Source organism: Cnephaeus nilssonii (assembly GCF_951640355.1).
Source record: "Cnephaeus nilssonii genome assembly, chromosome: 2".
Lineage (NCBI taxonomy): Eukaryota > Metazoa > Chordata > Mammalia > Chiroptera > Vespertilionidae > Cnephaeus > Cnephaeus nilssonii.
Genome location: NC_137073.1, coordinates 29,908,672 through 29,936,375, shown reverse-complemented (window position 1 = coordinate 29,936,375; position 27,704 = coordinate 29,908,672). Strand labels below are relative to the sequence as shown.

The 27,704-nt window shown below is 48.6% G+C and overlaps 2 long non-coding RNA genes across 3 annotated transcripts in view; one reads left to right on the top strand and one right to left on the bottom strand.

Annotated features, from left to right (window-relative positions):
• The window catches only part of LOC307114007, a 40,468-nt gene extending 23,756 nt beyond the window's left edge, over window positions 1-16,712 (bottom strand). The window contains exons 1-2 of the long non-coding RNA XR_013814926.1: window positions 16,311-16,712; window positions 13,038-13,198 (exon numbers count right to left, since the gene is read on the bottom strand). This is a non-coding gene — a long non-coding RNA (uncharacterized lncRNA). The remainder of the gene's footprint in view (window positions 1-13,037; window positions 13,199-16,310) is intronic.
• Window positions 4,468-27,704, top strand: part of LOC307114011 — a 73,579-nt gene continuing 50,342 nt past the window's right edge. The window contains exon 1 of one of the 2 annotated variants that reach the window (XR_013814927.1): window positions 4,468-4,861. This is a non-coding gene — a long non-coding RNA (uncharacterized lncRNA). Of the gene's footprint in view, window positions 4,862-5,769; window positions 6,010-27,704 lie in introns of those variants that run through there. The other variant, XR_013814928.1, reaches the window with a different exon arrangement.

Genomic DNA, 27,704 nt, shown 5'->3' with positions numbered 1-27,704 from the left:
TCTGTTTTGCTGTAAGTATTTTGTGGCTATTAGGTACATGCAAGTTTAAAATTGCAATACCTTCTTAGTTGAGTTGAACCTCTTATCATTATGTAAAAACTCTTTACCTCTATTGATGATTTTGCCTCAAATCCTGTTGCAAATGATATTAATATGGCTACTTTAGTTTCCTGTGTGTTTGTATTTGCCTGACATCTTTTTGTTTAATCTTTTAATTAAAATTTGAATTTTATTCTGTCCTTATGTTTTCTTTTTTCATTAAATTTCTTTATTGTTTTTCCTATTTCATTGATTTCCCCCCCTGTCCTTATGTTTTAAGTGTGTTTCTTGTCATCAATACTGTCATAGCCAGCCTCCACTCTCCAGCTCACACACTGAGCCCCTCCCACATCGCTCAATGGCAGACGGCATGTCACCTCTGGGTCCCTGACACCTGACATGCTCAGAGGTGTCTGATAAATGAATGAGTGAATGCACAATGCGTATTATGCTGTATAGATAAGTGCCGGATGGAAAAGTATTCCGTTTCTGACAAAGGTGTTCTGTTGTAACAACAGTTATTTTTTCCCAAAGCAAATTGATATATAGGATTTTCTTTTAAAGAAATAAATTGTTATCGATCATCTCCCCAGCTTCAAAGACATGAAATAGGACATCTGCTTTTCTCTGATGACACCAAATGACAGGATGGGCTCTGGCCCTGGAGGGGGCACTAGCACCCACCCTGCATCTTGTCCCACAGCGGCTACATCTGTTCTTGCAAGTGCTCGGACTCTTCCTCTGTTTGCATTTGAGCTGAGGAATGCGGTGCATCTGTCAGGCACATCTGAGCTGAGGAGAGACCTGGGGTGACTGCAGAGGGCTGCGCCTTGGTGGCATTTCCTTTCTTCCAGCCTCACCTGTCATCTGGTGAGGACTCAGGCCTCCCGACCCTGACATACACTCTGGGATTAGTCTTTGCCTTACTGGGTGCCCTGGGGAAAGTTACTGACGGTCTCTGGGCCTCTGGCAGATGAAAGGTGGTCTGAGAGCTTTGCCTGCTCTGGTTTACAGGCCGCGCTTGTAGGCCCTTGTGTTTTCAGAGTGCGGCTGGGCCAACCAGATGGAAAAAGTGCTGGCGTTGCCAGCGCAGTCTTGCTGGGAGTTTCTTGCAGCAGAATGGACAAAGCCCTCTGAAGAGGGGCCCATCCTCCAGCCCACGGAGGGCTTTGGTCTACAACATGGTTAACGTGAGTCCGCTGCTGTGATGGCCAGCTTTCTCCTCTGCCCCAGGGGAAGGTCGAGAATTCCTGTGGCCCGGGCTCCCCATCCTTCCAAGGTTCAGCTGCTGAATGTCAGACAGATAGGAAATGTCCTCCGTCTTCTTGGCTTCTCTTACATAAAAGCACTTTTATCTGAAATTTTAAAACTAAGCTACCAGAGCAAGTGTGAGGGCCAGCCAAGACAAAGGCTATTACTTGGCCCCAATTTCCTGTTAATTGCCCCAAGCAGTTGGGCAGCTGAGATCCGTGTGTATCTTGAGCCAAACACCATCTGGACCATCTCCCCTTGCAGGCCTGGCCTGGGCCTGTGTCTCATGCGCATGCTCAGTGCAGAGAGGAGGCCTGCTGTGCTGTTTCCCTGAAGGATGGGGATGAGCAGAGAGAAACTGCAAGACTAGCTCAAGCATAGCCTCAAATTCCTCTTCCGCTTCTAGGTTGCCAAAAAATTATAATGAATCCTTGAAGCAAGGTGGATAGGATAGGTGCAGTCCGGAAGGTAGGGGCTCTCTCTTCAGTGTTCTTTTAAGGTTTTATTCCCTCCCCACTGAGATGCTGGGTGGGTAGATGGGCAGAGGCTGCATGGGGAGCAGGTCTGAGGTTCGTTCTCCAGAGGGAAGCTGACAGCTGCACAGGAGCATTTGCATGGAGAGGGGTAGTGTCAGCCCCAGAGAGGCCCCGAGTCCCAGCAGAATTGGCTACAGCTGGCAGCAGCTTCTGCATGAGTGGGCCTCCGAATGACCAGCACTCTCATTCTCCTGTCCTTGCCCCGTCCCCCAGTAATTACATCCTTTCCCTGCGCTGAATAGCATGTATGGGCTGATGACTCCCACATGTATGTTTCTGGCTGGCCCTGGAGCTGGGCTTCCTACTTGACATCCTCCCTGGGACAGGCACCTAATCTAATGGGTGAAGTGGAGGTCGCAGCATTTGCCCGAACTCACTCCCTTGGTTCCCTGCTTTCCCTTCTCATTGGGTAGCGACATTACCCACCCAGAACCTTGTTTCCTTTCTCTTCCCCACTCCCACCACCCATCAGAAATCGAAGTCCCCCTTTTCTCCGTACTCACCACCACCCTCCTCCCTTCCCTGTTCTCTGAGCTGGTCTCCCTGGACCTGCTCGTAACTGTCCATCCCTTGCCCTGCACGGAAGCCAGGCTGATTGCTTTCAAAGTACGATTAGAACACGTGATCCCCTATTTGAAGCCCTTGATGGTTTTCCCATCCAGGCCCATCTGATGACAATGAGTTGTTTCCATTTGGAGCAGGAACGAGATGTGGGGACAAGTTCCAGTCCTTTGGGTCTGAGTTCTGAAAAGGGCCAATGAGGAGGACACAGTCAAGTAGTCCCAGAGTCTCAACCATGACCTTCGTTTCAAGACGAAAGGCAGTGCTGCTGTAGCTGTAGCTGTTCTTGGCCTGCACCTCTCCCTCCAGTCTCTCCTGGAGACAAACTCCCTGGGATCTGGTGGCCCATCCCCATGGGCAGTGCATGAGGCTCGACCAACAAACCCTCTCAGCTACTGGCCACACTGAATTTTCCAATCTGTGAGTATCAACCAGGCTCCACTGGTCAAATTCTCTCTTCTGGGGATTTGAAATGTGAACAGAGACACAAATCGATGGAAAGAGGTGGTAGGACTTATTCTATGGCAGCATCCTAGAGCGACGGTCCTGAATTCTGGCTGCTGAGGTTCCCAGAGCTGTTCTGCTTCCTGAGTTTGCCAAGAAGTTGTTGTTCCGCATCCCCTTTAATGGTCTGAGCTACCTTGGTATCCTTCCAGAAAAGCTCCATTTTTGCTCAGCTCAGGCAGAGTTGAGTTCTGCTGCTCTCAGGGGCTGCAAAGATGTGACCCTGCAGACTGGCCAGGGCTGCACTCAGCTGGGCAGCTCGTGCTGCACGCGGGTACAGAAGCTCAGCTTGCCAGTCTCACCCCCCTCACTCCTAGCACCCAGCAGAGGAGATGCTCGCTCTCTGTCCCAGACACCCTGATTCTTACCACCTGCAGCTGGTAAGGAGGGCCCAAGGGCATCGGTAGCCCTGTTTTGCATCACTTTGGAACACCTTCACCCAAAAGTACAGAAGGTTGTACTAATAGTAGTTAAGTAACGAAGGCATTTGGAAGGATCTCACACAACAAAGTCTGGAAGTAGGAGCTGGGGTGCTGGGTCAGCATCTCAGATCTGTCCAGGCGTTGACACTGCATCTCTGTGACTCATAGATTTTCATGGTTGCATGGTGGTGGCTGCAGCTCTGGGCATCACTTACCAAGGACAGGAAGAAAGGGTGGGAGCCAGGAAGCTAGAAGAAAGAGCTATTCTCGTGAGCTTCCTTCTTTCTATCCAAGAGGAGGCATCTTCTCCCAAACTCCTCTGGTTTATTTCTGCTTTGGCTAGAACTGTATTTACATGGCTCCCTCTAGCTCCCAGGAAATGCAGAAACTCAAAATGTTTCCAAAACTGTCTTACACCCGTCAGGATTCACCCCCTGAACCTGACGCACTGCCGCCCAGACCAGGCATGGCTAGAAACGAAGGAACGGGGATTGCCTGTTGCCTGGCTCATTAAATATATCTACCTCATCACAGTATCAACTTTACTGCCAGGGAGTAGTATGGCCTCCTTCTGAAACATAATCAAAAGCAAGTGGATGGTGTATTAGAGCTCTCCAGAGAAACAGAACCAGTAGGATTCACATATATACCTACACATGTACATACACATATACAGAAAGAGGGTTATTGTGAGGAATTGGCTCATGTGATTATGGAGGCTGACAAGTCCCATGATGTGCTGTCTACAACCAGGAGAGCTGGTGGTGTGGTTTAGTCAAGTCCAAATGCCTGAGAACCAGGGTGCAGTGATGGTGGAAGTTTCCCTTTGAGGGCAGGAGAATACCGATGACCCAGCTCCTTTAGGCGGGCAGAGAGCACAGAGTTTCTATTCCTCCACCTTCTTGCTCTTTTCAGCTCCTCAATGGATTGGATGCTGCCAACCCACACTGAGGAGGGCCATGTGCTTTACTCAGTCCACTGATTTAAAAGCTAATCTCATCTGGAAGCACCCTCACAGGCATACACAGAAGTAATGTTTAGCCAATTCTCTTGGCACCTGTGACCTAATCAAGTTGAAACAAAGTTAACTGTCATAGGTGGGGTCTTTCCATGGCTAGCAGTATAAATGGCCAACTATTTCTAAGAGGCAGAAGCATGTCTGTCTACATCCTTCCCTAGATTGAATCACAGTTGGATGAACTTCCTCAAGACTCCTGGCTCCAGTATCCACGTGGTAGAGGAACTGGGCCCCCAACTGCACAATACAAGGATGTGGCTTTGTTTATACCACTGCCTCGGGTAGGAATTTCAAGAAGAGAAATTCGTATAAAACTTGTCCCAGGACCTGGAAGAAGTAAATAGACATATGCTCTTTAGGGATGTATAGTCCAAAGGGCATGGAATTCCAGAGAGAGGACACTCCGCTCTGCCATCGAAGATGAAATATTAACACAAACTACAGCTCGCCTCAGGGAGTCACAGACGCGAATGCATCGGCTTTCCAAGAACTGGAAATGAAAGAACACTCTGGAAAATGCTATTCAACAGGTACATTTAAAATAATTAAAATAAATAAAGAGAAAAAGGACTCAACAGAACTTCTAGGAAAACACTCCCTGGAATTGAACATCACTTTTACATGGTGCTCTTCATGTGAGATGATGCCCAGATCCATCAGCTCACAATTCGTGCCAGAGTAGGGCTACTCTTAGGCCCCCCTAAGAGTAATAAAGGGTGTGTGTGTGTGATATGGATTATGGAGAAAGGAGGCCTAACTTGGTGTAAGGAGCAGAATTACCCCTGTGCAGGAATCAAATTCTCAACCTCGGCTTCAAAAACTTTGGATTATAGTTATATGATGGGGCAAACAATGACTAAATATTGCAACGTCCCCAGCCTTTCTGCTCATCCTCCCTTGCCCTATAAAGAGAATAGTCTTTGACCCACTCAACTTCCCAACCAGCTAAGCAATGTGAGCTTAATCAGATGATTAAAAAATGCAATGGCAAATGCCACATTTGTCAACTTTTCCCACAGTGAGCGAGAAGGACCAGCTGGAGAGATGAGAAGAAGAAGGGAAGGACTTGGTGAGGAAGGCCATGCTGAGCTGCATAAGAAGGAGCTGGGAGGGGACATGAGAAAGGGAGAGAGCCACTTGGGTAGGGACCCTGCCTGCAGAGGGGGAGGGGAGGTTCCTCTGAGAGTGGGCAGGACGAGAGGCTCTGGAGGCTGCAGAGAACAAGAGAACTCTCAAGGAGAGAGGAAAGAGCGTGCAATAAGTGTCACTGAGATTGATGTTTGCATCCTCTTCAACATTTCTCAAGAGACGCTAGTGGGAGAGGAATTGCTCATCATTTATTTATCTTGAGGCGAGTTGGAGTTGTCGCTTTGTTAAAATTCTGGGGTTCCACCCAAGTGGCTCTCTCCCTTTCTCATGTCCCCTCCCAGCTCCTTCTTATGCAGCTCAGCAATTCTCAGACAATTCTCTGAATGCGATTCCATACAGTGACCAGTGTCGTGAGGTTCCCAGGTCTAACCATCTAAGCGTGCTCACAGTTGGGAAGGTTGAGAGCTCAGTGCATCTGCACACTCACCTGGGAGCTGTGTGAACACACGTGCACCGCACCTGCTGCTCCCGCTGGGCCTGGGCTAGCGGGCTCTCCTTAAAGGGAAAAGCGGGGGAGAGCAAGTGAAAGGTAGGTGATGAGCTGACTGTGCCATTATTTTGGGGGTTATTTTTAACATTTTATTTTGAAATGTTAATGTCCCTTTATTAAAATGTCCCTTTGTATAGAAGTCCCACAGTTTGTTTATTAATTCACTTCTTATTCAGCTTTTGAAGGACATTTGAGTTGTTTCCAGTTTGGGGTGATAATGAATAGACCTGCCACAAACATTCATGCACAAGTTTTTGTCTGAACATAGAATTTATTTCTCTTGGATAAATCCTCAGAAGTGGTGTGATTTCTTCATGAGAAACTGTCAAACTCATCTCCCGAGTGGCTGTACCATTCTGCATTTTCACAAGGAACGCACGAGTCTAGTTGGTCTTTGTTTTTTAGCCATTCTAGTACGTGTATCTCATCGTGGTTTTAATGTGCTTTTCCCTAATAGTAATGATGTTGAGCATCTTTGCATGGGATTATTTGACTTCTCTATATCCTCTTTGATGAAGAGTCTGTTCAAGTCCTTTTGTCCATTTTTAATTGAGTTATTAGTTTCTTACAGTTGAGTTTTGAGAGTTCTTTATATATTTTGTATACAAGTAATTTGTTGAGTCCTGTGACTTGCAAATATTTGGTTCCTGTCTTTAACTTGTTGTTTAATTATTTTAACAATGTAATTTGCAGAACAAAAATTTAAAATTTTTATGAAGTTAAATTTTTCTCTTTTTTTTTAACTGGATCATGCTTTGGTTGTCATGTCAAAGAACTCCTTGCCTAATTCCAGATCATGAAAACTTTCTCTTGTGTTTCCTTCTAAAAGTTTTACAGTTTTATATTTAGCTCTATGATCTATTTTAAATTAATTTTATATAAGGTATAAGGTTTTGGTCAAGGTTCCTTTTTAAAAATATGAATGTCTAATTGCTCAATACCCTTTATTTAAAAAGCTGTCCTTTATCCATTGAATTGCCTTTGCATTTTTGTCAAAATCAATGGGATATGTTTGTGTGTCTATTTCTGGACTCTATCCCATTCTACTGACTTATATGTGTATTGTTTCACCAGTACTACACTACCTTGATTACTGTAGTGATAGAGTAAATATTAAAACTGGGTCATGAAATCCCTCTAACCATCACTTTCAGAGAGAAAGGGGGAGGGAGAGAGAGAGAGAGAGAGAGAGAGAGAGAGAGAGAGAGAATCAATGATGAGAGAGAATCATTGATTGGCTGCCTCCTGCATGCCCCCTAATGGGGATCAAGCCCACAATCCGGGCATGTACCCTGACTGGGAATCAAACCCTGACCTCCTGGTTCACAGGTTGACACTTAACCACTGAGTCACATCGACCAAGTTAATCATCACTTTTTTTTTCCAAAATAGTTTTGGCTATTTCTTACCTATTCCACATAAATGTATGTGTATATTGATATGATTTCACTGATTGGAACTGCATTAAATATGTAGATTAATTTGGGAACAACTGACATCTTTACTATGTTGAATCTTCCTATCCATGAACACAGCATATTTTTCCATTTATTTAGGTCTTCATTGATTATTTTCAAACATGTTTTATAGTCTTGAACAACAGATGCTGTATGTGTTTGTCAAATTTATACTTAAGCATTTCACTTTTTCGAGTTGTTGTAAATGATACTAACTTTTAGATTGTGGTTTCCAATTGTTTATTGCTATAGAAATACACTTGTTGTTTGTGATTGATCTTGTATTCGGTGACCTTGCTAGACTCATGTATTAGTTCTACACGTTCTTTTTGTGGATTGCTTGGGATTTTCCATGTAGGTAATCATGTTGTTTACGAATAGGGACAGTTTTATTTCTTCCTTTCCAACTTTTACTTATTTTTCTTGCTTTATTTCACTGGCTATATTCTGAACATCCTTGCCTTGTTCCTGATTTTAGGGAGGAAAGCATTCAATCTTTCCCCATTCAGTGGGATGCTAACTGTAGTTTTTTAAAAATAGCACTTGTTAGCTTGAGAAATTTCTATTTGTAGCTCATTGAGAATTTTAAAAATCATGAATGAATATGAAATTTTGTCAAATGTATTTTCTCAATTGATTAACATAATCATATGCTGTTTCTTTTTTCAACTGAACAGTGACCCATGTTTGGGTAGATGTGGGTGGAGAGAGGGAAAATGGGGGATGACAAGAAGGATATAGAGTCAAGCAGAAGAAGTGAGTTGGAGCAACAAGTGCTCAGAGAAATGTAAGCTTGTTCCCTCCACCAAAGAATTCTGACATATTAGGAAGGGAAGGTCCTGGAACTATTAGTATGTATGAGATGAGGCTTAACTCCTTTTATTGAAATCCGGAAGTATGAACACCTAGAACAGAGGAACTCTGGGATAAGCATGTCTCTTGACTCTTGCTTGGGCCTCTTATGTGCAAATTCATCAATGTGCTTGATGAAACTTCCAAGTCATCACCCAGGGCAGTGCCTGCCATCTGGCAGGAATTTATATATTCTTGTCTAATGAGTGACTGAATGACTGAAATACCATTGATTAGACAGTGACATTATGATTAACAGCATGGGTTGGGGAGCCAGACTACTTGCATTGCAACCATGGCTTTACCATTGTTAAAAGCTAAATTATAACAGATTATTAAAGCTCTTGGTGCCTCAGTGTTTTTTTAATCTCCAAAATGGGCATAATAAAGGTATCTATCATGGAGGGCTTACAGAATTACTTGGCCCAAAGATATTTGGGTTATGTTGTAGGTCTGGAGCTGCAACTGATTTGTGGCCAGAGGAGAATGTGCTCAAGCCCCAGCTGGGCAGCAATGACCCAGGTGACCCTGGGTAGGTCACATGGCTTCTCTGAGCCTTCCTCTCCTTACACAGAAAACTGAGCTTGAAATGTAATTCTGATTATTATTTACATATTTACTGGGAATTGGATCCCTGCCTTTACTATTTCATTACATCTCCACCACTTATTTTCCTCCCTCCTTCCCTCCCTCCCTTCCTTCCTTCATTCCTTCCTTCCTCTTTTTCTCCCTCCTTCCATCTTGCTTTCCTCTTTCTTTCTCTCAAGGTCAAGTGTCAATAGTTTCTCCTGCTAGAGTCATAGAATTGGAAACAACTCTAGTGAGGATCTACTTCAAGCTCTGTTTTCTGTGTCAGGAGAGGAAGGCTCAGAGAAGCCATGTGACCTACCCAGGGTCACCTGGGTCACTGCTGCCCGGCTGGGGCTTGAGCACATTCTCCTCTGGCCACAAATCAGTTGCAGCTCCAGACCTACAAAATAACCCAAATATCTACACTGGTGGAAGCTACCGTTCAGTGGCCCATTTAGGACCAAGGGACTCACAGCTCAGCACACTGCAGTCTCCTTGGGCCCCATCAGCGTGTTAGAAAATGGAAGGGCAGGGGGCATTGTCGGCAACAAACACTGGCCATACCTCCTTGGAGAGGCACCTGTTTGGAGAACTGGAGGAAGCCCTTGGTTGTTGGGGCTCCTAAGCAGACACCTGGGGGATGCCTTCACCATTACTAGCTACTCCTGCCCACTAAAGCCTTTTAGGTGCCTCTTCTGCAAAGGGCTGAAATAGCAGCCTTGAAAATCTCTGCAATCTGCCTTTTCCTGCCCAGAATATGCTCTGTGCTCATGCCCATAAATATTTTAGCCTGTGCTGCTTAGTTATTAATGGAGCAAAATGAAAGAGAATTCTTTAGCCTCTCCCCTTCTCCACAGATTGAAATGAGAGCCAATATTAAAGAGGCTGGAGTGACAGGTGTTTGGGAATTTTGGGATGTTTGTGGGGAGCTGTGGATAGACTTGCTCAGTCTTTTCTTTTTTTGTGAAAGGAAGACACTGGCCCCTTGTTCCAAGATACCCTTGGAGCCGCCTTCTTTTCCCTGCTTCTTTCAGACTAGGTGGTGGTGGGAGGGGATAGCTGTCCTGTGATGTCTGTGCCCACTCCTCCATGGAGCAGACATTCAGTGTGCATAGGGGGAATGGGGTCAACCATATGACTGCCTTTTGTGGAGTGATCTGGGGAGACCCCTGAAGAGACTCCCTTGGGGTAGGGGTGGGTGACAGTGACCCATTAGACACTCTCAGGCCACAACACTGATGCCCTGAAAGGCTGAGCCACATAGGTGCTTGGCTTCCCACCCTGCCCTGTTCCTTTCTCAGAGCTAGAGGAGAGGTATTTCAGAGTGGTCCAGAGTGCTGGCTTCTCTGTCACTCACACCCCCCTGTGGGCTGGCAGGAGCCAGGAAGAACCAGCTCTTACTGGAAAGGAAGAGGGGCAATGCTTTGTCTTGCCATTCCTTTTCATTTGGAGCATAATGCACCCCGGAAAGCTTAGACCCCATGCTGAAGAAACCAATTAAGTTTCACAGCATCTTTAGTGCTCTGAGTCTCTGAGCAAAGGAAATAGGTGAGACGTTGTCGTCATGGTAGCTAGTTGCAAACTGTCTCTTTAAATAGTGTCTGCTTTTGTACAAAAGAGGTTAATGCTTCCAGAATGGCCGTAATAGTGTGAATTCACCACCCACACTCACACCTCTCCACACTCTCTAGGATCTCCACTCCACCCAGCTCTGCGAGGACCTTCCTTCGGGGATTTAGAGGCCCCAAAATGCCCAGCTCCATGCCATAACTGAAGGGATTTAGGCTCAGGGATTCCTGCTCCTGTCTCTTCAATTCATTAAAAAATCCTTGCTGAGCACCTGCTATGTGTCAGGCACTGTTCTGGGCACTGGGGATGCAGTATTGAGCCAGACAATATGCCACTGACATCACAGAGCTTATGTTCTGGTGGTGATGACTGACCTTCCACAGGATGCAAAGAAATAACTTCAGTTTGTGAAGATGAAGTAGAGACTGAGTGTGTGTGTGTGAATGGGGGTAGGGATCTCTTTGGAGTGGCCAGCAAAGGCCTCTCTGAGACCTCAGAATGAGAATGAGGTAGGCATTTGGAGAGCCTGATCACTGAGAGATACACTTTCTCTACTCCTGATGGAAGATCACACTTCTGCCTTCTCTCTGCCCAATTTCTCAGCAGGACCCAGGGCAGGTAGAGGGGCTGATCTGATTAGTAGAATTACGAAGTCTCAACCAGGTACCCAGACTCTTCCCTTCTCTGCCCTCTGCTCATTCTCCTTGCCTTTTCCATCTTGAGAGCAAGCTGCCCATGGGGTGCAGGGCTTTGTCCCGTCCTCCCTGCTCTGAGTCTTACTTTGGCAAGACCTGCCTATGCAGTGAGGCTTGGGCCTGAGTGGAGAGGTTGTGCTGGTTCTGGGGTACAGTTTGCAGGCCATTCAGCTTTCACATCCTCCAATGGGGCCTTTCTTAGTCATAACGGAATGTTTTTATCTTCGTTGGCATTTCTTTGTCCTACTTCTCTGTTCAGATTCAAGTTGGGAAGATGAGTGCTTTCATTGGGTCCCCTCCCAACCCCCAACTTTCAGAAGCAAGCTCCAGATAGAGAAAAGAAAACATGCAAAGGACCTGGGGCAGGAGGGAGCTTGGCACATTGGAAGAGCAGAATGAGGGTGAGTGGGGCCAGAAGAGTGGTCAACTAGGAGAGTCACAAAACAGAGTCAGGAGATGGGCCAGATGTGGGGCCTCAGAGGCCGTGAGGTGGAGTTTGGGTTCTATTTTAAGCACAATGGGAAGTCAAGGGAAGGATTTGAAGCACAGGGGTAACATGACCTAATTTCTTTTATGCAAATCAAAACAAAAACAAGGAGTCTAGTTAGGAGAATGTAGCAGTTTTCTAGATAAGACTTGATGGTAGCTTGGGAAAAGGTCTCCGTGGAGATGGAAAAAGTAGTAGTTACATTCTGTAGGTAGAGCTAAGAGGACTTGCTAAAGGGTTGGAAACATTAAAGAAAAGATTACAGAGAAAAATCAGGTAGTAAAAGTGGGCCAGCTACTCTGGCTCAGTGAGGCTGAGTGTCAGAACTGGGGTATCTAATCAAGTGGCCCTGGAGATGCATGGGGCTTTTGGTGGGGTGGCCATCCCCTAGGGGCAAGGGGTGGAGAGCTAAGAGGAAACCTGGCCAGTCTAGGAAAGGCCAAAGTTTGCTTTTCAGGAAGTCATGCCTGTTTGTTAAATGAATGAACCCTCATACCTTATCCCATTAATGGTATCATCATCCTTCTGGCCTACCAAGCTAGAACCCTCCAGAAACACTATTAATAGCATCCTTCTTCCAACTTTCCCTTTCTTTCTTCACTCTCAGTGATTCACCATTCCATTGGCCTCCCAAAGTCTTTGCCCTTTCCCTTCCCTTTGTCTAGCATAAACTTTCATCTCCTCCCTGGATTCTTACAACAGCTTCACCACCCTCACTGGCTGCTCCTTTCCATTCTTCCTTCTCTTCTTTCCATTCTATCTTTCAAATTGTCAGAATGGTCTCTGTAAGATGCACAGGCTAAAACACACAGCTTTCCACCCGGAAAATAGCACTAGGGCTCAGTTTTCTAAATGGTAAAACAAACTCCTTGGTAGGACATTCAGTGTACTCCATAATTCTTCCAGGCTGTTCCCATTACAATGGCTGCAAAACCAACCACCCCAAAACTTAGTGGCATAAAACAATCTATATATATAAAAGCCTGTGACCAGCCAGTGCTATGATGCGTACTGACCACCAGGAGGCAGATGCTCAACGCAGGAGCTGCTGAATGACAGCAACTTTGCAGAGTGCCCTCTCACACTATGGGACCCCTCAGGGGATGTCGGAGAGCTGGTTTCGGCCAGATCCCCTCAGGCCAGGCCAAAGGATCCCACCTGCCAGAGGGACCCCACTCACTCTGCAGATGCCCTTTGAGCTCCGATGCTGCCCCAGGTGCCGCCAGCCGGGGAGGGACCACAGGAGGTTGGCTCCAGGGTGTGTCTGGCCTGTCTTGCCCAGTCCCACCCCGTTGGCCACCTTCTAATTAATTTACTTTCAATGTGCACTGGGCCTCTAGTGACATATTGTGCTAGGATTAGGTGAGTCAGAAATTCAGAAACAGCTTGACAGAGGAATTCTTATTTGGGGTCTCTCGAGTTGCAGTCAGAGGTTACCTTCAGTCAGATGGCTCTTGGAATCTTCTGAAAGTTTGAGGCTAGAGGAGTCATTTTGAAGGTGGCTTCCTTACATGGCTGATAATTTGGTGCTGGCTGTTGCTTAGAGGCCTCATTTTCTATCACAGGGCTGCTTGAGTGTCCTCATGGCATGGCTTCCCCTAGAATGAATGATCCAAGAGGCTAAGTAGAAGCTAGAATGCCTTTTAACATTGAGCATTGGAAGCCGCACACCATACTTCTGCCATATTCTATTGGTCAAGGCAGTTCCAAAGGTCCACCCAAGTTCAAAGAAAGGAAATAAAGATTTCTATCTCTTGATAGAGGAGTATCAAGAGAAGAGGGTGGGATATAGATTGGTGCAGCCATTTTTGGGAAGATGCAATCTGCCACTCAGGCTCACTCCACTTCTCCAAGCATCCTGGGCTTAATCACTGGCCACATGTTTTTACTACCTTGTTTCTTTCTTCTGCTGTTCCATTGAGCGGAAATATCCATACTACTTTATCACCCTCTAGGCCAGCTCAAATAACACTTCCTGGATGAAGCTTCCCTGATCCTTCCAGGCAGAATGAATTCCCTTCCCTTTACATTCCCAGTGCATCCTGCTTATGCCTCCAGTTAGCATGTTTCTCTCTCTGCTATATGTGAAGTCACTTACCAGTATTTAAGAGTCTGACTCCCCCCACCATGAGACTGTTAAACTCATTTTTTACCTCCACTGCCTCCCACACAGTCAGCCTCAGAGAAAGTGCAGAGTCATACTATTTGCCCAATTACGTGAAAGTGTGAGATGCCCCAGGTGAAGTGGCTGCGGTGCTGGGCTGGGCAGCCAGGCCAAGATTCTCTGTGGAGTGTTAGCTTCTAGATCCATCTAGCCTGCTCCAAGTTTAAATCAAGGACCTTCCATTGAGGAGAGCTCACGCGGCACGTTGATACCAAAGCCGGTGATGGTGACCCCTGACCCCGGATTGAAGTGGGAGGGCAGAGCCTTGTTTCCCAAGCAGAACTGGCCCTGGCTGGCTCAGGAGTGCAGCAGCCACAGGGGAGAGTGTTTTAGTTCAGCTACACTCACTCAGCTACACTCACATAGCCCAGCACTGCATATTCATAATCTAATTTTTTGTTAATCCTCAAAGAGGATATTTTTTTCCATTTTTTAAATATATATATTTTTTATTGATTTCAGAAAGAAAGGGAGAGGGAAAGAGAGATAGAAACACCAATGATGAGAGAGAGTCATTGATCGGCTGCCTCCTGCATATGCCCTTGACCAGAATCAAACCTGGGACCCTTCAGTCTGCAGGCCCAATGTTCGTTCTGTCCACTGAGCCAAACCAGCCAGGGCTTCCCATTGGTTTTTAAAGAGAGTGGAAGGGAGAGGGGAGGGAGAGAGAAACATCAATGTGAGAAACATGCGCCCCCAACTGGGGCTGGGGATCAAACTTGCAACCCAGGTATGTGCCCTTCCCTGGGAAGTGAACCTGCAACCCTTCCTATGTGGGTCGACACTCTAACCACTGAGCCATGCCAGCCAGGGCCCCATACCCTAACTTTAACACATTCATCCCCTAATCTTCCCACATTAGCAGGACTTCCACACTGTTACCTTCCTGACCTTTCCAACCTCGTGAAGTCAGCTTCTCACCCCATTTTACTACCCGTGACACTGAGACTTGGGGAGGCTGAGAGCTTTCCCAGGGTCCCACAGTGAAGCGATGCTAGCCTTGGGATGAGAACCCAGCTCTTCTGACTCAGCCACCGGCTCCACCTGAGGTAACAATCATCATACACCGAGCCCCTGCTGTGTGTCAGACCCGGCTAGGGGTTTTACACATGTCATCTCACTTAATCACACCTTTGAGGTGGACAGTATTTGCCCAGCTTTACAGATGAGGCAGTTGAGGCCCAGAGGAGTTAAATGACTTGCCCAAGGTCACTCAGCATGTAAATGGTGGGGATGGGAGTTGGACTGTCATCTTTCTGAATCTAAGCTTGTCTCTGTGCTAGAATCACTACCTCCCACCCCTGCTTACAATGCATTTTTAGCAAAACAGCTTTATTGAGATATAATTCGCATATCATACAATTTACCCATTTAAAGCACACAGTTCAAGGGTTTTTAGTAAATTCACAGAGTAGTGCAATAATCACCATAATAAATTTTAGAACATTTTCATCACCCAGAAAGAAAACCTCACAGCCCTTAACTGTCTCCCCTGAACCTCCACACCCCTGGGCCCCAGGCTCCTACTAATCTAATCCTATATCTATTTTTATTTATTTATTTTATTTTTTCTTTATTGATTAAGATATTACATATGTGTCCGTATCCCCCCATTGCCCCCCCCCCCCCCCCCACTCTCCCACTCATGCCCTCACCCCCTGTTGTCTGTGTCCATTGGTTAGGCTTATATGCATGAATACAAGTCCTTTGGTTGCTCTCTCCCCCTGACCCCCACCCTCCCCTACCTTCCCTCTGAGGTTTGATGGTCTAATTGATGCTTCTCTGTCTCTGCATCTGTTTTTGTTCATCAGTTTATGTTGTTCATTATATTCCACAATACCAATCAGAAAGGATATATGGACCCCTATGTTCATAGCAGCACTATTCACCATAGCTAAGATTTGGAAACAGCCTAAGTGCCCATCAGCCGATGAGTGGATTAAAAAACTGTGGTACATCTACACAATGGACTACGCTGCAGTAAAAAAGAAGGAATTCTTACCATTTGCAACAGCATGGGTGGAACTGGAGAGCATTATGCTAAGCGAAATAAGCCAGTCAGAGGAAGATAAATATCACATGATCCTATACCTATTGATTTGCCTATCCCAGACATTTCATATGAATGGAATTATATAGTGTGTGGTCTTTTTGTGACTGGCTGTTTTCACTTAGTATGGTGTTTTCAAGTTTCATCCATGCTGTAGAATGAATCAGATTCCATTCCTTTTGATGGCCGAGTAATATTCCACTGTATGGGTAAATCACATTGTGTTTACCCACTCATCAGCTGATGGACATTTGAGTTGTTTCTACTTTTGACTATTGAGAATCATGCTCACAATGCATTTCAAAAAAAGAAAATAGAAAACCCAGAAGAGAGGAGACCCAAGGCCCAGCTGCCCCACTACCACACTACAGCTGGACGGCGGACGCCCGTGGCGGGGAGAAGTGCCACCAACAAGCGAAGCTGCCATCTGACCTGAGCGCCCCGCCCCGCCCGGCTCTAGGGTGCCGCTGCCTCGGGTCAGCTCAGGCTGGCTCACCTCAGGGGCCTGCGGAAGCTGCCCTCTCTCACTCTTCCAGGGAAGATTCCTCGTCCTCACAGGCCCTGGGCATTTCGGCAGCAGCTCCAGGACCTAAGACCCGAGAAGCCACCGCTGGCATTTTCTCCGCCCCTCCCCCAGGCCAGCCCCACCTCCTGTGCTTCCTGCTGTGGCCACACCCACAGCCTTCGAATCTGTGTAACACTGGCCCGGGAGCCGCTCAGCAGGTTCCTTAGGTCTCTGTTGTTCTGCTAGAGAGAAAACTCATTTGCAGGGTAATTTTAAAAGCCTTTAACATCAATCTGATTCCAGAAATGAACCTTTTGATTCCTCAAAGAAGAAAAGGTGAAACTTGAAAGGTGTTAATTACCTTGCCTATGAAATGGGCAAGATGTGAATTCTGGCTCCTGGGGCTAGCGGGTGGGGTGGGGGGAGCCCCACAGAGTGTCGGCACATCAAAGACCCCATTACCCTTCTGGTGGCAGAGATGGAGCAAAATTTGCTAGCGTGGTGGGTGGACCCCAACCCCAAATGAGGCACGTTGCCCACATATGGTTGGTCCGGTCCCCACATTTGTGTTTTAAGCCTAAAGCCTCCCAGGCCGAGGGTCCCCAGCCTTGGCCCATCAGCAGCAGAGAACAGCCTGCCTAGTGTCCTGGTGATCTGCTGTGCCAGGCCTGGTGCAGGGCAGGGCTGCCTAGCCATGTGGGAGGGGGGCTGAGCCACGACAGGCTGGCCCATGGATGCTGGGGCTGCTGGTGGGAGGCTGTGGCATTGATAGTCGTGGTGTCTGGGAAGGTTTTCATTCCAGGGATCAGGTGAAATGGCAGTAGCTTGGAGAAAAGCACAGGTGTCTCTCCTTGGAGAGGGACCCGAGCTTGCTGCCTATTGGAGGCAACCCTGGAGAGCCTTGGGTGTGGGTGGTGGGGGGCGGGGCGGGGGATAGGTTCTGATGAGGGCTGGACAGTGATGTGGAAAAGGACCAGGAGCTCCATGTGGGCGCTACTACAGAACAGAGTACTCACGGCTGCAGAATGATGCAGAGGGACCGAGGCGGCATGGCTGTCCTGCAGACAGGAGACATGGGACTATAGCTGTGGAGGGACCCTCAATTAGAGAGCATCATCGTTGACACCCCCAAAGTGGAAAATGGACTAGAAATCAGGAACAGAGATTTCCTGGGCCAGGAGGTTATAGAATCTGAAGAAGGATGAGGAGAAGGAGGAGAAAAAGACGAGTATCGTTATCAAAATACTAGTAACCACAGTTATGGAGACATGGGGGCAGGCAGAACCCGCGCAAGCAGAGGCCCTCTGAGTGTCACTCCTAGGAGGACAGGGATGACTTGGTGGCCTTGAGAGGGGACAGATCACAGCCGCAGAGCAAGGCTGGGTTTGCAAAAGCATTCTTCAGGTTCCCAGGCCATACCTTTCTTCTCACACAGGTACCCCAATGTATCAATTAGTCTGAGGTTACCGGACGTCCTCCTGGACCTGAAGTGTCCGCAGTGCACTGCACAACTGGAGTATGTGTACTTGGGCCCCAGGGTGGGCACCCCAAGATGGGATGGCATATACTGAAGGGACGCTCCACTAGAGCAATTTCAAGGACTCCTGGGGACTCAGTCTCTCTCAGAAAGGGAAGGGCTGGGTTGCTGAACAGTAGTCATGATGGAGTCTTGGGTCAGCAATTGGGTGAGTGAATAATGGATGCTAAGAGCTCAGCTTGGGGAAACCATGAAGGGGAAATGCTGAGGACAGGACCAAGAGCCACAGGGAGCTCAGAGTTTGTGAGTCTTTGGGGCTCCCCATGGGGGAGGGCTGGCTGCCTCTCGGGGACTCCCTTTGTGTCTGGGTCACAGCTTGCACTGATGGAGAGCTGTTCTCCAGGAACCTGTGGACCCATTTCAATGTGGTATCAAAGTGCAGCATATCAGAGCCGGAAGCCATATTCACAGTGGGTCCTGGGTTTTAAACAGATCCTAGAATGATAAGCTTGCTCAAAAGGAGTTTCTGGGGACCTAGAGAAGAGGGGTGATGGAGTGGCCCCCAGCTGGCCTACATGGAACCTTTGTACAAAGTAATACAAGTAGTCCTCTGTGGGAAGATGCCTTCCTTGGGAGCATGTCTGGCATCAGACAGGGTCTTTTTCCAAAGGATTTGGCAAATGAACCACAGGCTGGATTTTTGGTGTCTTCGTGCAATCTCCCTGTGGCCTGTGGCAGGCTGATTGAAGGCCCTCCAAAACAATATCCACGCCTTAATCTCCAGAGCCTGCAAATGTTACCTTCATTGCAAAGAAGACTTGCAGATGTGATGAGGTTAAGGATCCTGAGATGGGGGAGTCACCCAGATTATCCAGGTGAGTCCAATGAGATCACAAGGTGCTTATAAGAGGGAGGCAAAGAGATCAAAGGAGGAAGTAGGAGATGTGAGAAAGGAAGCAAGAAGTTGGAATGATTCAAGGCAGGGGTCATGAGCCAAGGAATGCAGGCAGCCTCCAGAAATAGAAGAGGCAAGAAAAATAAAAATAAAAAAGGATTCTCCCTCAAGTCTCAGGCCTCCAAAAGGAATCAGCCCTTGACTCTAACCCCGTGAGATTAATTTTGGACTTCGACCTCCAGAACTGTAAAATAATAAAATTGTGTTGTTTTAAGCCACCAAGTCTGTAATTTGTCACAGAGGCAGCAGGAAATGAATACACGGCCCTTCGGCTGCCTCCTACTTCGAGTGAGCCTTCTATTTCCATCTGTGTCGTCCACTGGGAGCACAAGTAAGATTTCATCTGGAGGAGCACTGCTGCTGAATATGTTTGTAAAACACAGAGCGGGTAGCAGATCAGATAAAGGCATTGTTCTCAATGTTCAACTCACTGGAGTCGCTAACTGCACGTAGTTGTAAGAGACTATCTCTATTTTTAGGAGAGACACAGAAGCATTTAGTATGGTGTATGAACGTCTTCTGAACAGATTCAGAAACCATGTGTGTGCATGTGTGCGTGCGTGAAAAGAGAGCAAGTGATGCAGCAAATGGGGAAAATGTGCACAATAGGTAAATCTCAGTAAAAGTATATGTAGGTGTTCTTTGTGCTCTTCTTGCAACTACTCTGTAAATATTCAAATTATTTCCAAAGAACAAGGGACTAAAACCTGCTGTGAACCTCCTTATGGACATGGAGATGGTAGAGAGCTTCTATAAGGCCTCCAAAGCATTCGAGCTCAGACTAGAACCCTGGCTCCCAATCTTACTGATGTGTTTTGAGGCAAGTGCTCATGGGAGGTTGTAGTGCATTAAACTAGTTTATGTTAAGGTTTTGATGATTTCCTGGGCTATTCTCCTGATCCTGAGACCTAGGTTACCTGAAAACACTGTGACTCTGCGGGTGGATGCAGGGGAATGATCTGAAAAGGAGGTAAGAGGCTCAGAAACTGTCAATTTTTCTATGAGTAAACTTGTCCTTCAAGCATCCCATTATGCTATTATTTGCCACTATCCTGAGTGTGGAAAGGTATTGGAATTAGCTGGATGTCTTTCCCCAGGTCCTGGGGAAGGCTCAGTATATACATTCATTCAATCAGTCAACAAATGTTTATGAACACATGCTACATGATCAACCCATAAGTTGACATATAAGTCAATTATAGGTTATTAGTGCTGGTCACAGCAATGACATCATGAACAAGAGAGGTGGGTCCTGCATGGAGCTTACTTTCTAGGGGGAAGAGAGAGCCAATAAACCAAACAAAGGAAACATGTTGGCTAGTGGGGACCAGAAGACAATGACGTAGGGTGTTATAGTAAAGCCGTTCCCAATTTCGTTGACTGCACATTTCTAAAAAAAATGTGAACTCTTTCCAGACACACATGCATACATTTGGACATATATACTAATGTTTACAAATATATGCATGCGCCACTATACTAATGCATTATACAACATGCACAAAATAAAAATGTTATAAACATAGCGTAGAAAGTAATAGGAATGGAAATTCTATTGCTTTCTTCTTGTGCCTCATTGTATCACCTTTGACACCTCATGTGTGTGTGCCATTCTGGGGGCCACTGAGAGACGGGGGAAGGGATGGGGCCTGCTCTAGACACAATGGTCAGGGAAGGTTTCTCTGAGGAGGTACCATTTGCCCTAAGACCTGACCAGTGATAAGGAGTCACAGAGAGATCTGGGGGAGAACCTTCTAGGTAGGGGGGCCAGCAGCCCCCAAGCCCAGAGGAGGGAGCAGGCATGGTGCTTCTGAGGGAGAGAGAGAGCCGGGGCATCTGGAGCAGCGGGAATGGGGAGCAGAGTGGCCGGAGGCGGTCTGAGAGGAGGGTGGGCATCGGATCCCAGAGGCCACGCTGGGATTGTGGGCTTCATTCTAACATCATGCAAAGACATCCAAGAGTTTCCAGCAGCACCATGGTGTGATCAGGGATACATTTTAAACAAGCTCACCGTCTGCTCTGCGAGAGGGGATTGTAGGCACGGGGCCAGTTGTAGTGAGACCAGTAGGAGCGTCTTGCAAGAGTCCAGGCGAGAGGTAACAGACGGCGTGAATTCGGTGGTGGCAGAGGAGCGAGCGGGAAATGGATGAACTTGGATATGTTTTGGAGGAGCGTTGGCAGGACTGGGTTAGATAGGGGAGCAGACTGTGATGGAAGGAGAATCAAAGCTAACTCCTGGATTTCTGGCTGAATAACTGGGAGAAGGGTGGTGCTTTTTTCACTTTTTTTTTTTTTTTACTTGTATGGGGAAGTCAGGGTGAAGAAGCAGGCTCAGTTCTGCTCCAGCTGGGAAAAAGCAAGTAGGCGCTGTGTATACTGGTCTGTGTAGGCATGTGGGGAAGGTCAGGACAGTGGGGGAGAGGTGAGGTTTCTGGGAGGGTTGGCCTGTGGGTGGCGTCAGAGGCCAGCCTGTGGGCAGCCAGAGGGCCCCGGCTGAGAAAAAGCTGCAGACGGGAGCAGGCAATCATCAGAGAGGAACTGCATCCTTACCAGGGTTTGCCCGGAGTCAGCCTGTATAGTTTTCACAGTGGGAAGGGATGCAACTGCGCAGCAGCAGCAGCCGGCCTGGGCCTGGAGGACTGGCCCCGGGAGGCTCCTGCGCCCCTTTGGCTGCAGGAGAAGGTGGAGTTCCGACCTGGGCAGCAGCTGGCCAGTTGGAAGCCTCTCACGCAGGAGACCACGCTGGCCCCTGAGCAGGGCCCGGGAAGACTCCTGCACTGGCCCTCCGCCTCCCTCCCCCTGCATTCTAGCTGCTTCCCAGGGCCTGGAGCCCATGACATCTTGACAAACGATGCAGCGGGCAAAGCAAATCACTGTTCCAGCCCGAGAGCTGCAGGCTCACCTGGAACACGTGAGAATCCCAATCACAAACTCCTCCTGTAAGAAATCACTTTCTGTTTTCTTAGAACTGCACGTAATTTCTCTGTCAAGTTCTCATTCCACCAAGTGTTGCCTCTGTCCAGTCTGAGTTTCCCGTTTCCGTGAGGGCATGCCCCCATGCCAGGGCTCTGCAGGCTGCAGGGGGCAGGCGGGAGGCATGTTGCTCTATCATCTGGGGGCTGCACGTGCTGGAATGTCCTGGTGTCCCTCCAGTCTTTGGCCGTCAGTCCATTCCCTGCCGCCTACAAGGTGCCCTCAGGTCCACCAGCTTTCACGGCCACTTCCAGGCCACTGTCAGGTGCATGGAGACACTCCACTGTGCCCCACTCCTCGGGCCCTGGGAACCTCTGCATCAGGCTGCTCTGGGTGTGTGGGCTCACTGACGCAGGTGCTGCTATGGACACATGGCCCTGTGACCCCATATGACCCATCTGCCCAGTTACAGCTCCCTGTAGTCAGCACAGTGCGATGGGCAGTCCTGGGGTTTGGGCCACTTTTCTTTGGGATGCCCAAGCTTATCTAGAAGCTTCAGTTTCCCCTTAGGTGCAGCCCAGGGACAGGATGGTGGGTCCCTTTGCTCTTTGCCTCCCTGGATCATCCTGCTCATGCCCAGCACAGGGAATGCTCATCCAGGGCATGGGTTAGGACAATTTTCTCAGCCTTTATCTCCTTGTGATTTTGAGCTTCAGTCTTAGGGCCAGCTACACGTTCTTGAAATACAAACCTTCCAAATTTGCCTCAGTTACTTTATGCCTTCTGCTGTGTCTGCCCTTCCTGGGACAATGAAGGTAGGATGGGTAAAGACCTAAAGGCCTGGGAGGTAACAGGGAACCCAGGAGGAAAAACCCTACGTGATTATTTCAAATTCCCCTCTCAGCATCTGCAGAATGGAAGCCCGGCTCACACTGGTCCAAGAGCAGCTGGGAGAGCCTTCGTTTCCCCTTTGAGCAGAAACAGGCCACCAAGAGACCTTTAATGAACAGGATGCTAGAGGCCCAGTGCTGCAGGGACCTGCAGGGAGACCTCGGTCACCTTCCCATGCGGAGCCTGCAGTCTCTCGTAGCACCTGTGAACACGGGTAACTGGGAACTCTCCGCTGCAACCTGTGGACATTTCTCACTAGCAAGACAGTTTCTCATTTAAGGCAAAAATCTGACTCTTATAATATCTATATATTGGTTCTGATTCTGTTCCCTGGACAGTAACAAACAAACAAAGATTCTCTCCATGAAAGTGTCAAGACAGAAAGCAATTTTCATGATCTTCAAGAGCAAAACCTTCCTCAAGTGAAACCTTCCCCGAGCCTCCCATGGCTCCTCTGATGACGGGAACTCCAGTGCTCTGGGCCTCGGCTGGCCTTGGCTGGCAGCATAACGCAGGAAGGGAGAAAGAAGAGCCAGGCCGGGGCCAGATCTGCCCCCTGGCGGACAGGGAAGATCCTATTTGCTGGGAAGAACACAGGCTCCAAGGAGTAAATACTAACTGACATTGATTGGCCCCTACTACGTGCCGTAATTTAACTAGTTTAATCATGACAAAAGGTCAGTAGGTTAGGGGCTGTCATTGTTCTCATTTAACAGATGAGGAGACAGAGGCACAGAGAGATTAACCTGCCGATGGTCACATCAGGAAGTGGTTGAGCCAGGTTCAAAGTCCTGGGTCTGCCACCGAGTCCTCTCTGCTACCCACTACTCAGTAGAGCAACATGCCACTCAGAAATGGAGGGTGGAGTGGGGATCAAAGCAACCCCCACATTCTCACTGCTTTGTAAATGCAGGCTCGGCTCAAGACCCCTTGGGACAGGATGGTGGGACTTGGGAAAGCTCAGGAGTGGACACCTCCAGCTGGAGCTGGAACTAAGGGGTTGAGTCGAAGCTGGGGCTCTGTCCTATGACTCCCAAGGGTGGAGTAAGTCAGAAAAGGGGTGGGGGCACTCAGCAAAGTAGGTGACCAAGACCCAACGTGACATTCGTAGGCCCGGGACACAAGCATGAGCAGCCACACTGCAATGGCGTGAAAGTCAAGCAAAGGGGTGTCTGGGCAGCTGTGAAGACGGCAGCATTGTGGCTGAATCGTGTCCCCGTGTTGGAGCCCTAACCCGCAGGACCTTAGAATGGAATGTATTTGGATATAGGGCTTTTAAAAGTGATTAAGTTAAAGCGAAACCCTTAGTGTGGGCCCTAATCCAGTATGACCAATGTCCTTATAAGAGGAGGCGATTAGGACACTGACATACGAGGGAAGACCATGTGAGGACACAGGAAAAGGAGGGCCAAGGAGGGAGGTCTCAGCAGAAACCAACCTGCTGACACCTTGATCTCAGACTTCCGGCCTCCAGAACTGTGGGGACATAAATGCCTGTGGTTTAAGCTGCCTGGAGCCGACTAATAGCAGGGGCTAAGGTGTGCTTGCCACAGAGCTGCTGGTCGTCCGTCAGTGAGTCACCGCTGGGTGGGACGAGAGAAGGGAATAAGGCTGGGATTGGGTGGCTTCCTTAAGTTGGGAAAGAGGGGACAAAGGTGGCTCTGAATGTTGCTCAAGACAGGTCTCCTGGCCCCTCAGCTGGAGTGAGGACCAGCGTGGGCCTGGCGGTTCCTCCCCTGCCGACCTCACCCTGGGTCTGAGCCTTTGCACATTCCTGGTCGAGGAAGTTCTAAGAGGCGCAGACTCCCAGCCCGCACTGCTCTCACTCAGCCTCTCTGCCTGCTTTTCCTCCACCCTCCGCTCTTGACAGGAAGAGATGGTGCAGAGACTCGCTGTTCAAGCAAACCTTGGTAGAGAACTTGCCCGCCGCCAATGCGCTCCGTCTGCCTTTTGGTTCAAGTTGGGCGTGGTGGAGGCAGGAGACTCCCCTGCACTGGCTGCTGGGGTTAGGTGAACAGCTGCACTGGAGTGGCTCACCTTGCAAGGGGCTGGAGTGGAGTGATTTAAGTGTGGCTGTAGCCCGGGCCCGAGGATGCCTACTTACCGTTTCCAGGTGAAAATTAGTCTAACAAGGGGAATTTTCTCTCACAAGTGTTTGTTTTTATGCTGAATGTATTTTATGCCCACAAAACCAACAGAGCAGTGACAGCTTTAATCCAGTGTAATAATTCATCGCTGTACCAAGCCTTATAAGGCGCAATTTGTTTTATTATCTGCGTCCTCATTCGGGAGTCGTAAACAGCCTGGGAGGCAGGCAGGATGCGTATTAGTTACTCCCGTCTCACCAATAGTGGAAAGTAATGGGGTCTAGGACCCGGATCTCCCACCTCTGCGGGGCACCCTTTCAATTTCCTAGCGTTTTCAAGGATAATATCTTCCCACGGTACTGACTGGTTTTGTGCTAGGTCCTCTTGTGGAAATAGCCATCCTCACTCACTCTTTGACCAGCTATAGACATGGCCGAGGCTGCATGCTGACCCTCCTACGTTCTGCAGCTGTTGGACAGATCCTCGTTGTGTTCAGGAAGATGACAAGGGGACTCCAGCACTCAAAAGTGAGTGTGGATCTTGCTGTGCATCAGAATCACCCAGAACTTTAAAGGGCCATGTGTCTAGAACCCACCCCAGAGGTTTTGAATGGTTGCAGTTGCTGCTATCTTTAAGCAAGCAATCCAGCTGATTCTCATGCAGAGGTAGGGTTAAGTACCACGGGGCTACAATATGACCCATCTTTCATTTGGCCACCACTCACGGAAGTGTCCCCTTTCCAGGCATTAGGCATCATTTCTCCTCAGCGATGGCAATGGCTGCTTCCTGTACCTGAACTTCTGCTCTGTGGGTCTCCTGCAAGGGTCCTGGTTCCCCACGGGTGAAATGGGAGAGGATGCCATTCCCTCTCATCCAAGGAGAACTGAGCATCAGACTAAGCTGAGATTGGGCCTCAGTTGGGGGAAAATTTGATTGAGCAAGTCCTGTCTGTGTCTGGGCAATAAGAGAGACTTGGTTGATGGCTGTCTCTAAAATGTCTGCAAACCCCACCTCCATGTCCCACCTGAAGTCTCAGGGTTGGCCTTGTGTCGGGGAGGCTGAAGAGGCAAGCCCCGCTGTGGGAGGGATGACCCACCACTGCTTGCTGGCATGGAGGCCTGCCCTGGACCCGGCTCTTGGCTGATCCCTGAAGTGTTGGCCGGGTGGGAGGGGCACAGGGAAGAAGCAGCGCCTAAGGAAGCTAGGGAAGTCTTATCAGGGGAAGCGGTGTTGGAGGTGGACTTGGAGGATGAACAGGAGATCACAGAGATCAAGATGGGAGGAGACAAGAACGACCGAGAGCAAAACGGTTTTCATTTCCCACACTTTGTGTCACTGACTCAGTGTAGGGAAGTGGAGAATTGGCTGGTTTGGGTCCATGGAAGTGCTGGGAAGGAGGCTGTGCTTCCTCAGGCGCCCTGTGTAGCTGTGGCTGAGGACACCGGGGACTCTGAGCAGGTGCAGGTGCTACAGGTAGGATCAGGGGCCCCATGGAGACTGCAGAGCTCGCCCCGAGCCCTGTGGGTTCCGTGGTCTCTCTTCATCACCATCATTACCACATAATGAGAACACGATGCTCTTCAGCTTTCCACGGCACTCGTAATCTCATAATCTTGTGAAGCAAACAGAACAGGAACCGTTGTCCCCATTGGACGGCTACAGAAACTGAGGCTCCCAGGGGTTAAGTGACATGGCTAATGAATAACAGAACAGCGACGAGAAACCTGAGTCTGGGCTCTGGACCTGAAGGGCTTATGCTTCCTTTTTAGGCCTCAGGCACATTTGGGAAGGAGACTGAAATGGCTTTCGGTGACATGACCACCAAGACTGTACCTGGCCCCCTGGCTACTGACAGCAGTATTTTGCTCAAATGCCTACTATGAACTGCTCCAAGCCCTTTACTCCATTCATTTAATTCTCACAATTTCTACATATTTCAGATGAGGAAACTGAGTCACAGGGGTTAGGTGACTGACCCAAGGAACAGCTCCTACTCTTACCCACAAGGCCCCACCATCCCTCAAGGAAGCAGCTGAAGAGGGCAGGGCCTCCTACCCGGACACCTGTGAGTGAGCCAGACTCCGGGGCTGCGGCGTGTCACCGCGGGCTGCAGACTCCCCAACTGAGCCTTCTCACACCTGCGGACCAGGGAGCACTAACCCTGCTGGCTTGCTGTGGAGTAAAATGAGGTCACCTCTGCAAAGCGCCCTGCATGGTGCCCGGGACCGGGTAGTGTTCGCTCTGCATTAGGGGGTCCGACTGAAACTAAGTTGGGTGTATCAAGCAGATCAGAGGGGATGAGGGCAAGGGCAGGGGGAGGCCTCAGAGGCCCACAAAGGCCACCACACTCCCCTGTGGGCCTTGCAATGCCCCACACAGCGCTCAGCAACAGCTGCTCCCCGGCCAAGCAACGTGGCATTAAAAAATGGCCTCTGTGGACCCGGCAACAGTGGGAATCCAGGTAGCAATAAATTAAATGATGCTCCCAGCTTATGTGGCTTCACGGTGGCCTCCCAGGAACACGTTTCAATATAAATGATTTACCCGGAAAAACGATATTGAATGTGCCACTAGGAGCTGCAGGGATAATAATAAATCCTGGTTTTGTGAATCAGAGAGAGGCAATGCCTGGACCTGGGCCAGAAGCTGAAGTCCTCGGCCCTGTCCCAGGTTGGCCGTGGAGCAGCACCCACTGGGTGGCCATGGGCAAACCCCTTCCCATCTCTGGCCTCTCTGCCCGCCCTGTGTGGTGGCTGCTCAGGCCAGAAAATCTTGGGAGTATTTTCCTTGTTCTTCTCTTGCCTCCTGCCAGCAGCTCCGCAAACACTGAGCACTTTGGCAAGTCAGGTCAACTGCCGGCTGTTTGAGAGGCATTTCACACACACACACACACACACACACACACACACACACACACACACGCAGACCCAAACAACATCACAGAAAGAAAAAGTCCTTCTCCTGCATGTTACTTTAAACAGGAAGAAATAATTCAAGTGATTTTTCAATCCAAGGGAAGCCAGAGGCGAGTGGAGGAGGGCAAAGTGGAAATTATAATTGCT